General features: G+C 49.9%; 1 long non-coding RNA gene across 1 annotated transcript in view; it reads right to left on the bottom strand.

Moving 5' to 3' along the window:
* Positions 1-2,092: 2,092 nt before the first annotated feature.
* The window catches only part of LOC146353721 (uncharacterized), an 80,210-nt gene continuing 69,740 nt past the window's right edge, over positions 2,093-12,562 (bottom strand). The window contains exons 3-4 of the long non-coding RNA XR_014787398.1: positions 9,682-9,766; positions 2,093-2,695 (exon numbers count right to left, since the gene is read on the bottom strand). This is a non-coding gene — a long non-coding RNA (uncharacterized LOC146353721). The remainder of the gene's footprint in view (positions 2,696-9,681; positions 9,767-12,562) is intronic.

The raw sequence follows: 12,562 nt of genomic DNA, 5'->3' as shown, positions 1-12,562 counted from the left end.
AGGAGAGGTGATAAAGGGCAGTGGGCACATACTGGTTGGAGGATGCAGCTGAAAAAGTGAAGGAGGCAGCTCTCCATATGGTGTATAAGCTAGCAGCGCCAGCTCCAGGTTTCAGAGGGCCCATGCCCCATGGGCAAGACTGCCTCAATGGCCCCCCTCCCCAGGTGAGTGAGCCTAGCCTACTGTCTCACCACCATGGTCACAAGCAGTGACTGCATCCTCTTTTTCATCTGTGCTCCCACTTGCTTGCTTGACAGGCACAGAGCCAGTGAGTAGGGCCAGTGCAAGGCCCCTTTCCTCTTGGGGCAGGAGGACATGCCGCCGCTGTGCGCTGCTGCTGAGGGGGGGGGGTGCAAGCTGCTGTGTGCCGCTGCCAGGGTGGAGCACAAGCCATCGCCATGTGCCGCTGCCGGAGCGTGTGGAGGAGGAGTGTGAGATGCCTCTGCATGCCACTACCGGGGGTGCAGTGGGGTGGCATGAGCTGCTCTCAGCCGCCTTCCCCTCGATATCTCGCTCTGAGGGGTCCTTCCTCAGAGTAAGGCATTGGTGGGGAGGTGGTCCTGGAGGACCCCTCAGAGCGAGCCGTTTGGTCTTGGCGGGGTCTACGAAGAGCCGCACAAAGCACTCTGTTGCTGCGGCCAGTGTGGCTCTTCAGAGCGGCCGCCCATGTATGCCTCACCTTGAGAGGCATAGAGCAGGTGGCAGTGGTGCCAGCGTTAGGATTCCCAGCGGCCGGCCGGCAGGATCCACTGCCAGTGAGCAAGCAGGCAGTGGCATCTACTTACTACTCCTCCTTCTCACTACCACCGTGAAGAAGGGGGTTGCAACGGTGGAGAGCAGTGGGCCCCTGCTTGGGTATGGGCCCTTGACAGGTGCCCAATCCTGCCTACCTTGATGCTGGCCCTGGAAGATTGGCTGGTCAGCAATTGGTCTTTCTGGAATGGTCTTTAGAGAAGTGAGTTTCTGTAGACAGGCAGGCACCGAACCGCACTCCCTGTCCTAAAGCAGCTTGCCTGAAATTTCTATGAACACAGACGCTACCTTTTCCATAAGGCTTTTGCTTCTAGATTGGCCATTGAGGGACCAGGTCAAAGGTGGCACTTCTCCTGGGCCTGGCATTGGCCTCAGGGCCGTCAGTTGCGAACCCCTACAACCATAGACCTTGCATATTTCCTGCATATTTCCTTTGCCACAACTGCAAGGGCTAGAAACTTGTTTGGAAAGCAAATATGAAAGCACAGCCCCTCAGTTGTGCAAACTGTGTGCCAGATTGCAAGGGGGAACGCTTCATGTGTAATTGTTTTGTGTTTAGTTCAATCAATCAATTTATTAAAAAATTGACAGCCTGTGATGTGAGTTTTTTTTTCGTTTTGTTTTTTCCTGGCCTTGATTCAGGAGGATGAAGGAGATTCCCCCTCCCCACCCCTCCCACCAGTGGTTTGTGCCAATTGTTAATCACTTCTTGTTGCTAAAAATGATGCCTTGTTCCCCATTTCAATTCAGCTCGCCCGTGCCCAAGATGAGTACATGAAAGTGGCAGCCCTTTCCCTGGTCTGCGTGGGAGCTCTGCTCAGGGCGTGAAGTGGAAGGGAAAACCTCATCACAGAACACAAGCAAACAGTAGGCCCGAGGGCCCTATTATGCGTATGTTTGCAAAGCGGAGTAGGCTGTGTCGGCTGCCGGGGTCTTTAGCATATTAAACACCCAGCTTCACGGCCTGTAAACAAGAGCAGGGATTTGGGCAACTGTGGGATTGCATGGCAGCAGCTGAAATCCTGCAAATGAGATCAAACCCACAGCTGAGGCTCCAAAAAGCCGCCTCTTCCTTCCTGCGCTCAAGGAGCCTAGGCAATGAACACATTCCAGAAGAGAGATGGCAGGTTTCAAGAAGACATGTGTAGCCCTCACCGCGCCCCCCTCTGCTGCCGCTGCCGCTCCCCAAATGCAAGAATGGAACAATTTCACCTGTCATTGCAAGGATGGAACATGCCTAGGGGGGCCAACGTTTTATAGGTCCTGCTCCTGTGCCTTTTATCAGCAACCTGACATTCAGATTTGTTTTTCATGGCATAGAAATGAAATGATGGGAAAATGCTTCACCTGTTTTATTTATATTTTCTATTGGGTATAATTATAGGCTATTCTTACAAGCATAGGAACAAGCCCAGTAAAAAAAAAAGTGGGAGGGATTCTAAACAACCCTCTCCATAGATCAGGGGTAGGCAACTTGTGCCCTCCAGATGCTTGATGCTTCAGTCTACAACTCCCATAATCTCTCACCATTGGCTATGCTGACTAGGGCTGATGGGAGTAGTAGGCCAACACATCTGGACAGCCACAAGTTGCCCACCCCTGACTTAGAAGCATTAACCATGAACAACCCAGGAAGAGAATCCATAGCTTGTTGTTGGGTTGTGAACTCTGGCTTGTTCATGGTTAATAACCCATTGTTAAACCTTAGTGTGGGGTTCACACGTAACGACAAGCCATGAATCAACAACAACCTACGATTCAACAACAATCCATACTCTAGGTTGTCATTACATGCTAACCAGGTCTTTGTCTTCTGAGGCATGGTTGTGGCAATGCGCAAAAGGCTTTTTCTGTGGCAATGGCCTGTATGTGGAAATCCTTGCTCCAAGATCTTAGGTCATCTTCTTCTTTGTTTGTGTTCCACGAACAACTGAAGACATGTCTATTTTAACCAAGCATTCAGTTAGTAACAATCCTCTCCATAGTCCCTAGGGCAGTTTTGCACTTAAAAAAAAACTGTTAAAAATGTATAAAGTCTCCAATGAACATTGTATGAACACTCATGCAGTGCTTTTAAAAATAAGAAAAGATAGTAGAGAGCCCTCATGAATCATGGGGCAGGGGGAGGAGATGGACAGATGGCTGAGCCTGTGTTCAGTTTTCAAGCATTCCTGTCTGTTATTTCAGTTGCAAAGCCTGGCTCACTCCCCAGGTGAAAGTAGGGAAGTCAGAGAATTCCGCCACGGATCTTGGGGAGGCCGAATGCCAGCGCATTCGGCCCCCCGAAATCGGTGGCGGAACGGCCTGCCCCCCCGACCCCCCCCGGGACGAGACTTACCTGGGGTGGATCTTCCGGGCGGCGGCAGCGGCGGCGGCGGCGGCGGCGGCTGTGGCGGCGGCGGCGGCCGGTCTTCTGACCAGCTGCCGCCGCCGCCATTTCCAGTTAAAAAAAAAAAAAGACGTGATAGGCTACGTAAAGATTTACATAGCCTATCACGGCTAGGTTTAAAAAAAAATGTGATAGGCTACGTAAATGTTTACGTAGCCTATCACATCTGACTTTTAAAAAAAAAAACAAAACCTGCGCGTACGCAAATGGCGGCGGCCACGGCCGCCGCCATTTGCGTTCCTTATTTTGGCACGTCTTAGTCTACGTCAAGATTTACGTAGACTAAGGCGGCGAAAATAAGGGGAACGCAAATAGCATAGCGTCCGCTACGCTATTTGTGTTCCCCTTATTTTCGCCGTCTTAGTCTATGTAAATCTTGACGGAGACTAAGACGTGCCAAAATTGTGTATGTGCATTGTTGTTGTTGTTTTTAAGTCAGACGTGATAGGCTATGTAAACATTTACGTAGCCTATCACAGCTGACTGCAGGGACGCAAACGGCCGCGGCTACGGCCGCCGCCATTTGCGTCCCTGGTAGCCAGCGGCTGGATGTCCGGCTGCTGGTGGAGCCAGCTGGCGGCTTCACAGAATCCCTGCAGAGCGGAGCCGGCTGGCCAGGATTCCGGGGGGAGGCGCAGAGCGCCTCCCCCCGCGACGAGGATTCCGGGGGGAGGGACGGAACGCCTCCCCCCCACCATCAACATAATCCACGAACAGGTAAGTGACTTTCGTACATCCCTAGGTGAAAGCCTCACTGTGAGCTCTCTTCATACCAAGGGCCAAACTACATGTGATGTTAGTCGATGGCTTTGCCAAGCATGCTTAACCTGCCCACTTTTATTTTGAAGGAAAAGCAGTTGCAGGGCCCTGATCTGGAATATGTTTTCTGTGAAAATTGTTCTCTGCCTGGCCACTATTTGCCCCTGAAAGTGCTGCTTGCAATAAAGTGCACTTTGGGGGCCAAAAGGCAGCCAGGAGAAAGTGATTTTCAGCGGAAAACTGGTGCAGGGCCCTGCTCTGAAAGGAGTACATTCCAGATCACACCCTGCAAATGCTTTCCTCCCAAAATAAAAGCAGTGTGGTTAAGCACGGTTGTTTAAAGATGTGACTAACACAGTGGAGGCTGGTGGCTCTGACGTCAGAGCTTTGCGCCTTGGATAGCGCCTTTAGAGTTCTGACTGAAAGCCGGAGCAGATTCCCCGCCCCACTGACATCGGAGCCACCAGGCTCCACTGGACTAACATCACGTGTACTTTGGCCCGAAGTGTGGCTTTACTCAGAGCACCAGAGCCTGCAGTCTCACAGACCCATCTGATGTTCCTGTGGACTCTCCCACCCGCCTCGTTGAGCTTATGAAATTTGACCATGCTGCTGAGTGGCCATTGTCTACAGGCCATTAGCACAGAAATGGCATTTATGTAATTGAGTTTATTTCTGTAAATTAATACAAACTTAAGCACAGCTGCTAAACTCTCTGATCCCACAGGACTTGTAAGCCAGTTTCTGTGAGGAGAGGAGGGTGGAAAGAGGGAGGCAGCCTGATGCCGCAAGATACAGCTGGTTGCAAGTGGATGTGTGGAATGAAAAGCCTCTGGTGGCATCACACCTGGTATACCAGGGTGGGGAACCTCTTTCAGCCTGAGGGCCAAATTCAGCTTCGGAGAAGCTCTCAGGGGAGGGGGTTGCATTCTGGTGGTGGCTGGAGCAAAGGACACAGCGGGCGAGGCCACAGGAAAAGGGGACTGGGCCAAGATACAAAAAATACCAGCATATTGTAGCTTAAAAGTTTTTATTTCCAGTAACTAAGTCCTAGGAGAGACATTTCAACCTTTTAGAATGGAGGGAAACTTCCTAAAAGCGAGGAAGCCACCAAATAATCAATGGCTGGGGGAAATGGGGGGGGGAGGAGAAGGGGCCAGGGCCGTCTAGGAAATCCTGGCAGGGTGGATTTGGCCCTTGGGCCTAAGGTTCCCCACCCCTGTGAGTGATATAGTCACAAAGTGCCAGAGGGTCCTTGCCTCTCATCCGCACTCTTTTAAAGAATAGCAGTTTTTATCCTTCTGTTGAGATTGCTCGCTCACTCACAGAAGTTTCCCTGCCCTTTAGATGAAGCAGTGAACCTCCAGGGTGTCTCCTGCACTAAATGACCTTTATTCCATTTTTAAATAGATGGAAGATAATGAGCTATCAAATTACCCTGCTTGTGTTCTGCTTGAGTTCCCTCCCTGAAAAGAGGAAAAGCAGCAAGAAGAGGAGTGAGATCAATGAAAGATAATGGAAGACTAAGATAAGGAGGAGAAGGAGGAGGAAAGGTGAGGGTGGGGGAAAGGAGGCAAGTGAGAAAGGAGTCCATTATGATTCTGCATTGAAATGTAAGCAGAAAGCCCCGTTTTAAATGAGGGATTTTAGGCTGGTGTAGAGATGCTCAGTGTCTTTGCAAGTAAGGGCACAATCCTATGCATGGGGCTGGCTGGGAGTTGTAGGACTATTTTCTGTCTAAACATGCATAGGATTGAGCTTTAAGTCACTATGCAGCTTCTGGGAATGGCTGCACTGGAGCCCTCCCTCCACCACCACCTCAGCATACGGACACAGATGCTATGTTAAGAATGCTTTGCATTTCCCCTATTCTATTCCACAGATGATGGAGCCTGTGCTTGCAGAAAAACATGGAGCAGAGATCTCTGGGCCTCAACTCCCATCATCCACACCCAGCAAGGTCATGATGGGAGTTATAGGCAAACACATCTGGAGGGCGCCAGGTTGGAGAAGGCAGCCCTAGCGGTATGGTGACCGAGTGCAAAAGGGGATAGGGTTCCTTCGTCTTTAACAGTGGTGTAGAAGAGGGAAGGTCAGCAGATGTGGCTTGTCATGCAAGCAACTGCCAGCAGAAATTCCCTCTTCTACGCAGTTATTGCAGGCGCAGGAATCCTGTCCCCTTTTGCTTCTGAGCACCCTGCATCAGGGGTAGGCAGAAGATAGATCTCCAAATGTTTTGGACTTCAACTCCCAGAAGCCCCTGCCAGCATAGCCAATGGTCAAGAATGCTGGGAGTTGAAGTCCAAAACATCTGGAGACCTACTTCCTGCCCCAAACGACCGCATCTCTTTCCCTGACATCTTTCCAGGAGGGCACTTCCATTTCGGAGGAGAGAAGCGGGAGGCACTGACCAAGGAGGGCCCTGTGGTGGTAGGAATAGGAAAGAACAGGGCGGAAGCGGGGAGGGGTCCAGTGGTACTTGGTAGAAGTGTCGTGATACCACACTTGTGACGTACGCATAGAGGGCAGACCAGCGCAGGATCTCAGCCTGGTGGTGGCTAGCCCTTCCCAGCATGGCGACCCCCCTCCCCAAGTGTGTTGGACTGCAACTCCCATAAGCCCTGGCCAGCAGGGATGCTGTTGGGGATGATGGGAGTTGTAGTCCGACATATAGGGAAGGCTGGGCTAGGCTACAGTCGGACGATTTGTCCATCTAGCCCAGGATTGTCTGCTCAGAGGCAGCAGCTCTCCAGCGTTTTAAGCAGAGGCTCTTTTCCATCACCTGCTCCCTGAGCCCTTTAGCTGGAGGTGCCATGATGAGCTGAGCCTTCCACATGCAAAGCATGGACTGCAAGGCTGATGCTGCAACCAGCCCAGCTGTCCCTCAGGGCCGGCCTGCACAGTGTGTCACCCATCCTGCGGAACACAGCCTGCCAGCCGTGCCTGGCCGTCCGCTAGAGGGCCCCAAAAACATCTTGAGCTGGCTGACCGTTAAAGGCTGCAAAAAAGAGAGGGGCGAAGTACCCAGCCAGCCAAACTTCACGGGCAAGTGTTGCATAGCGGAGGGCCAGTTTTGAATCCTGGCTCAGCCATGAAACTTACTGGTGGTCGACCTCAGGCCAGCCACCGTCCCCCAGCCTCATCCACTGTCGCAAGGACAGAACTACCAACAGCCATTCCAGCAGGCTGTGCTGAGGGAGATGAGCAGGGAAGTGGAGCCAGTCCACCAGCCCTGCTGAAAGACTCCTTTCCCCGCCTGCCCCCCTTCCCTCCTTGTTCCTTTCTCCATGTGTGTCGCGCCTTTTAGACTGTAGCTGGGGGGGGGGGGCATCTTCTTTTAGTGATGAAGTGTAAGCTGCTCCAGGAGCCCTTTTGGCTGAGATGTGACATAAAAATACTCTAAGGGCGCAATCCTACGCATGTTTAGACAGAAAAAAGTCCTACAGTTTCCAGCATTCTCCAGCCAGCATATCTGGCTTGGGAATGCTGGGAGTTGTAGGACCTTTTCTGTCTAAATAGGCATAGGATTGCGCCCTCAATAAATAAATGATAGATAGATAGATAGATAGATAGATAGATAGATAGATAATAAATGAAACTGGATCATTCCTATGTACACCATTCCTATGTACATTCCTATATACAGCTGAGCTCCTTGGAGGAAGGGTGTGATACAAACATGATATATTGGCAAGCCCTACCAAGTATGTATCTCCAAGTGGCCTAGCCATAAAGCAGGTCTTCACAGCCTGCAGCCCACCACAGCTGAATGCAGCCCAACATGGAGGCCTGGCCTGGGTGCTTGAGCTTTGCATCTCCAGTCCTAGGACACAATACGGATTTTAGATGTAGTCACTGCTGCAGTGCAGCCTTCCCCAACCTGGTACCCTCCAGATGTGTATAACCATGCTAGCTGGGGTTGATAGGATTTATAGTCCAACATCTGGAGGACCCCTGGCTGGGGAAGGTGAGTGTAGTGGTAAATTTTGAAGGAGCTTACCATGATAGCTCCCATAGTTACATCCCCAAGGAGCATCTTCACCAGGGGTGGGCAATTTGTGGTCCTCCAGATGTTTAGTGTACAGCGTCTGTTGTCCCACGCCATTGGCTATGCTGGCTAGAGTTGGTGGGAGTTGTAATCCAAAACATCTGGAGGGTCACAAGTTACCCAAACCTGGTACAGACACACATACCAAGAAAACACAGCAGAGGTGGTGCCATCCACATGTTTTAGACTACAACTCCCATATTCCTGACCATTGGCCATGCTGGCTGAGACTTATGGGAGTTGTCATCCAAAGCATCTGGACAGGTTGCTACCTCTGGTATGTAGCCTAGTGCCCATTTTGTTAGGATTAGCTGACACAGTGATACAATAGTGAGCTGGCAAAGGGTGGTGAGTGGTTAGCATGTTGGACTTGGCTGAGAAAACTTGGGCTCACTGCCCTAAGCTGGAAACTCACTGGGGGACTATGGGCAAGACACTGCCTGAGTCTAACCTACCTCACAGGGTTATTAGGAGGATAAAGTGGGGTAACTAGGGATGCACGGGTTTTGTTAAATCTGTTTCATCTGTGTTTCATGGATTGTTGGGTGTCTTTCATTCTGTTGTCTGGTCATTGATGGAATCAGAATTTTTTTAGGGATGTACAACAATTTTGTTCCACTTGTGCAAATTTGCACTTGAGCTAATGAGCATCAGCACAAGTGCATAGTAGCACTAATGTGCACTTGCACTAATGCATATTAGCTCCAGTGAGAATCTGCCCAATTCTCCCCCCAAAGGTTTTTTTTTTTTTTTTAAAGGTCCACAAATCTACAGAACTTGGAAAAAGCTGGTCCCTTCTGGAAGCTACAGGTCAGAATCATAGAAATCCGAACCCGTTTGAAGCCATGGTGGATTTCTCTGACATCCCTAGGGGTAACTCACATCCACGTCTGCCACCCTGAACTTGATGGAGGAAGGGTAGGATACAGATGTGAATAACTTTAAAGCATTGTGTAGTATCCAGCCTTCCATGTCACATGACAGTGAAGCTCATTTGGATCTGTTTATAGCACATTTTAGGACCACTATATTGCATTAACATACCTTTAACGTAGGGGGCAGGCCCTATTAAAATAACACAGGAAGGGCTCTTCTTGCCAGGGAAATGTATTACCCAGGTGCTCCGGCAGATGACGTCATTGCTCCTGCTCTGAAAAAGGACCTAGAGTGCTCTCCCCTACCTCACGTTCCCTGTTGGCTGCACCGCTGGATGTCCTAAAAATCAGGCTTGCAGCTTCTTGTTTTCTTTCTCTGTCGCCATTATTTGCTCTCTGCTGTTCTCATGCAACCCTGGCACTTTCCTTAATAAAATGTGCCATTAGGTTTATGACCATTGGACTGAGGTGCTGTGTGTTACCAAGGGATGCCATAAAGAGGTGAGCTAGCTTTCTCTGCAGAGGGAACCGTGATGGAAAATGGCCTTTGGGGATCCATTCTTGGATACAACCAGCCACCTATAAACAGAAGCACACCTCCTTCTCAAGCGACCGCTTTCCATGACAGCTATGGAACCACAGGAGAACTCCGTGGTGGAGGTGGGGGCCGCATCTGAAAGAGTTCCGCAGACTGGAATGTGACATTCTGCTGTCAGGCCCATGGAACTTGAGGCATGGATGCAGATCCTCCCGGAAGGGTATACTTGCCTTGAGTGTGTTTGCTTTATAGTAAGATGGTATATAAGATTTCAAAACAAACAAATGACCAACCAAAAATAAAATCAAAGAAAGCTTACTAGCTGGCTGGAGCAGAGAAGAATTGAAACTCACAGTGTCAGGAACAGCAGGAACAGGGTACTGTTGGGGAAGAGGAGGAGGCAACTGTAGAGAAAAGGAGAAGGAGAAGTGACGTAAGGCAGGAGTTTTCCCTTAGGGTAACCATGTGTCCCGCTTCACAAGGAAGAATCCTCTGTTTGATGGGCTGTCCAGTCTAAAGAACCAGTTTAAAGATACAGAGATAAAGAGCTTTAAAGATAAAGAAAGGAGAGCAGGCTGGGGCCTTGAAGTTGCCCATCAAAAGTGAGCACCTGGACAGCAGACTGAGCAGATAAACAGGTCACCTGGTTTCAGTCTTTTCCACTCTGGTAAGATATATTATATTTCTATTTACATTATAGTATTTTTTTAATGTGCATTTATACATATCCATTCACATGTGCAGGTTTTATGCAAATATGCAATTGTTTTTATCCTCTTTTGGGGGGGTGATACATCTCCTCTTTTGGGGTGATGCATAAGTGGCCCTGTGATACATTCCATGGGGTTTTCTTGGCAAGAATACTGGAGGGGGTAGCCATTTCCTTCTCCGGTGGACCACATTTTGTCAGAACTCTCTGCCATGACCTGTCCGTCTTGGGTGGCCCTGCACTGCATAGCTTATGGCTTCACTGAGTTATGCAAGCCCCTTCGCCACAACAAGGTAGTGATCCATGAAGGGGCTGGAGAAGACTCTTACGAGTCCCCTGGACTGCAAGGAGGTCAAATCAGTCAATCCTAAAGGAAATCAACCCTGACTGCTCATTGGAAGGACAGATACTGAAGCTGAAGCTCCAATATTTTGGCTACCAAATGCGAAGAGAAAACTCCCTGGAAAAGACCCTGATGCTGGGAAAGACTGAAGGCAAAAGGAGAAGGGGACAGCAGGGATGGCTAGATAGCATCACCAATGCAATGAATATGGACTTGAGCACGCTCCGGGAGAGAGCGCAGGACAGGAAGGCCTGGCGTGCTATGGTCCATGGGGTCACGAAGAGTTGGACACGACTGAATGACTGAAAAAGAACAACATAAGCGGCCACCCTAGCCAGCTTAGCAAGCACTACTGCAGCCTTCCCCAACCTGGTGCCCTCCAGATGTATTGGACTACAGCTCCCGTCATCCCTGACCACACTGGGTTGGGATGATGGAGTTGCAGTAGAACAACATTTGGAGGGCACCAGGTCAGGGAAGGCTGCCCTTCCGTCTTTTCCTTGAGTCTGGCGTGGCGCAGGGCTGGTGCATTATTCAAGCTGGTCTAGAGTGAGTGCAATTCATTAGAATAAATCCACTCTTTTGCTTTCGGTCACTCTGGGGAGGACAGGCCACTTCTTCCTACTTTCCCTCACACATCTGTCAGGCGCATGGACCAGCCCAGCAGACACTATGCAACACCGACTGGCCCTTGGTAGAACTGCATCCCATGGAGGGGCGGCTGTGTCAGTCATTAAATAGCTGCTGTATTTGGAGGGGTGAGAGCACAGGCCCATGGCATCTCAACAGGGACATCTGCACTGTTCAGAGGGAGAGAGAGAGGTGGCAGAGGCAGCGCGGCACAGGCTTTGGGGAGAATCTGTCACCTCCTCCTTTGCCAACCCCATGACTGGGGTTCACAGTCACAGTCTTCCCCACTCTGGTGAGATGTACTGCATTTCTATTCAGATTATAGTAGTTGTTTCTAAACTGGCATATGTACATATGCATTAGCGTATGCACATTTTTGTGCATATCAGTGTTCTCTTTTGAGCACCTTATGTGGTCTTGCCACCCTATATCTGTCTCTTCTTCTCTTATCCCATATGCCCCAACTATGCCTATTCCCCAGGGTCACTCCCTGCCTGCCCCTGGTGAAGCACTTTGCCCCCTGCTCTGCCCCATTAGGAAGATCGTGGTGGCTGAAAATGGCCAGCGTGCCTTTTGCCCAGTGGAGGCTGGTGGCTCTAATGTCAGTGGGGCCGTAAATCTGCTCTGAGTTTCAGACAAAGGAGCTGTCCACGGTGCTGAACCCATTTGGGGGCTGGTTCTGACTGAAACCCAGAATGGTTTTATAGCTGCACCAGCATTGGAGCCACCAGCCTCCACTGGGAATACCAGTGCCATCCTCACATTTTCAGGCTTCTCTCTCTGATTGTCTCCAGCAGCCTTCCTCAACCTGGGTCTCTCCAGGTGTTTTTGACTGAAGCTCCTATTCTCCCTGACCATTGGCCTGGTTGTCGGGGGCTGATGGGAGTTGTAGTCCAAAATATCTGGAAGGGCGTCCAGGTGGAGAAAATGTTCTACAGGTTAAGGCTGGTATCCTATGTACACTTACTTTGAAGGAAGGCGTATTGAACTGAATGGGACTCCTCTCTCTCTCTCTCTCTCTCTCTCCCTCTCTCTGCATTGCTGATTTAAAAAAATGTTTTTAAAAGTTTGAAAAAAGAATATACTGGGGAAAAAACACGACTTCTGAATAAACATGCATAGGACTGGTCTACTTATCCTTGAATGGAGGATGGGTGTCTATACAAATAGTAAATGTTGCACAATGTGTTTGAGCTGCAGTTATACTGCATTAAGTGCAACTGAATTCACTATGAGATTAAACACGTTGACGTTAAAAAGGAGAGAGAAAAACCAACCGTTAGGGTTGGTTTTCTGTCACAGCCCAGCCCAGCTTAGAAGCTGAATAATATGGGGGTGGGGGAGTTTTCAGGCCATGATCTATGGAGTGGGAATAGGGCTTCTTTTTATCATCTGTGAAATGCTGGGCCTTGGTCCCTTCAGGACAGAGCATTAAACAATAGCTCAGTAGTAGAGCATAGGAACCGAGGAGGCTCAGATGGCCATAGGCCAGGCCAGGCCAGACAGTGTGTCTGACTC

The sequence above is a fragment of the Heloderma suspectum genome, chromosome 2 (assembly GCF_057233095.1).
Source record: "Heloderma suspectum isolate Gila_16-S chromosome 2, 16-S_ref, whole genome shotgun sequence".
NCBI lineage: Eukaryota > Metazoa > Chordata > Lepidosauria > Squamata > Helodermatidae > Heloderma > Heloderma suspectum.
The sequence above is the reverse complement of the archived record's forward strand: the minus strand, read 5'-3'. Positions and strand labels throughout refer to the sequence as shown.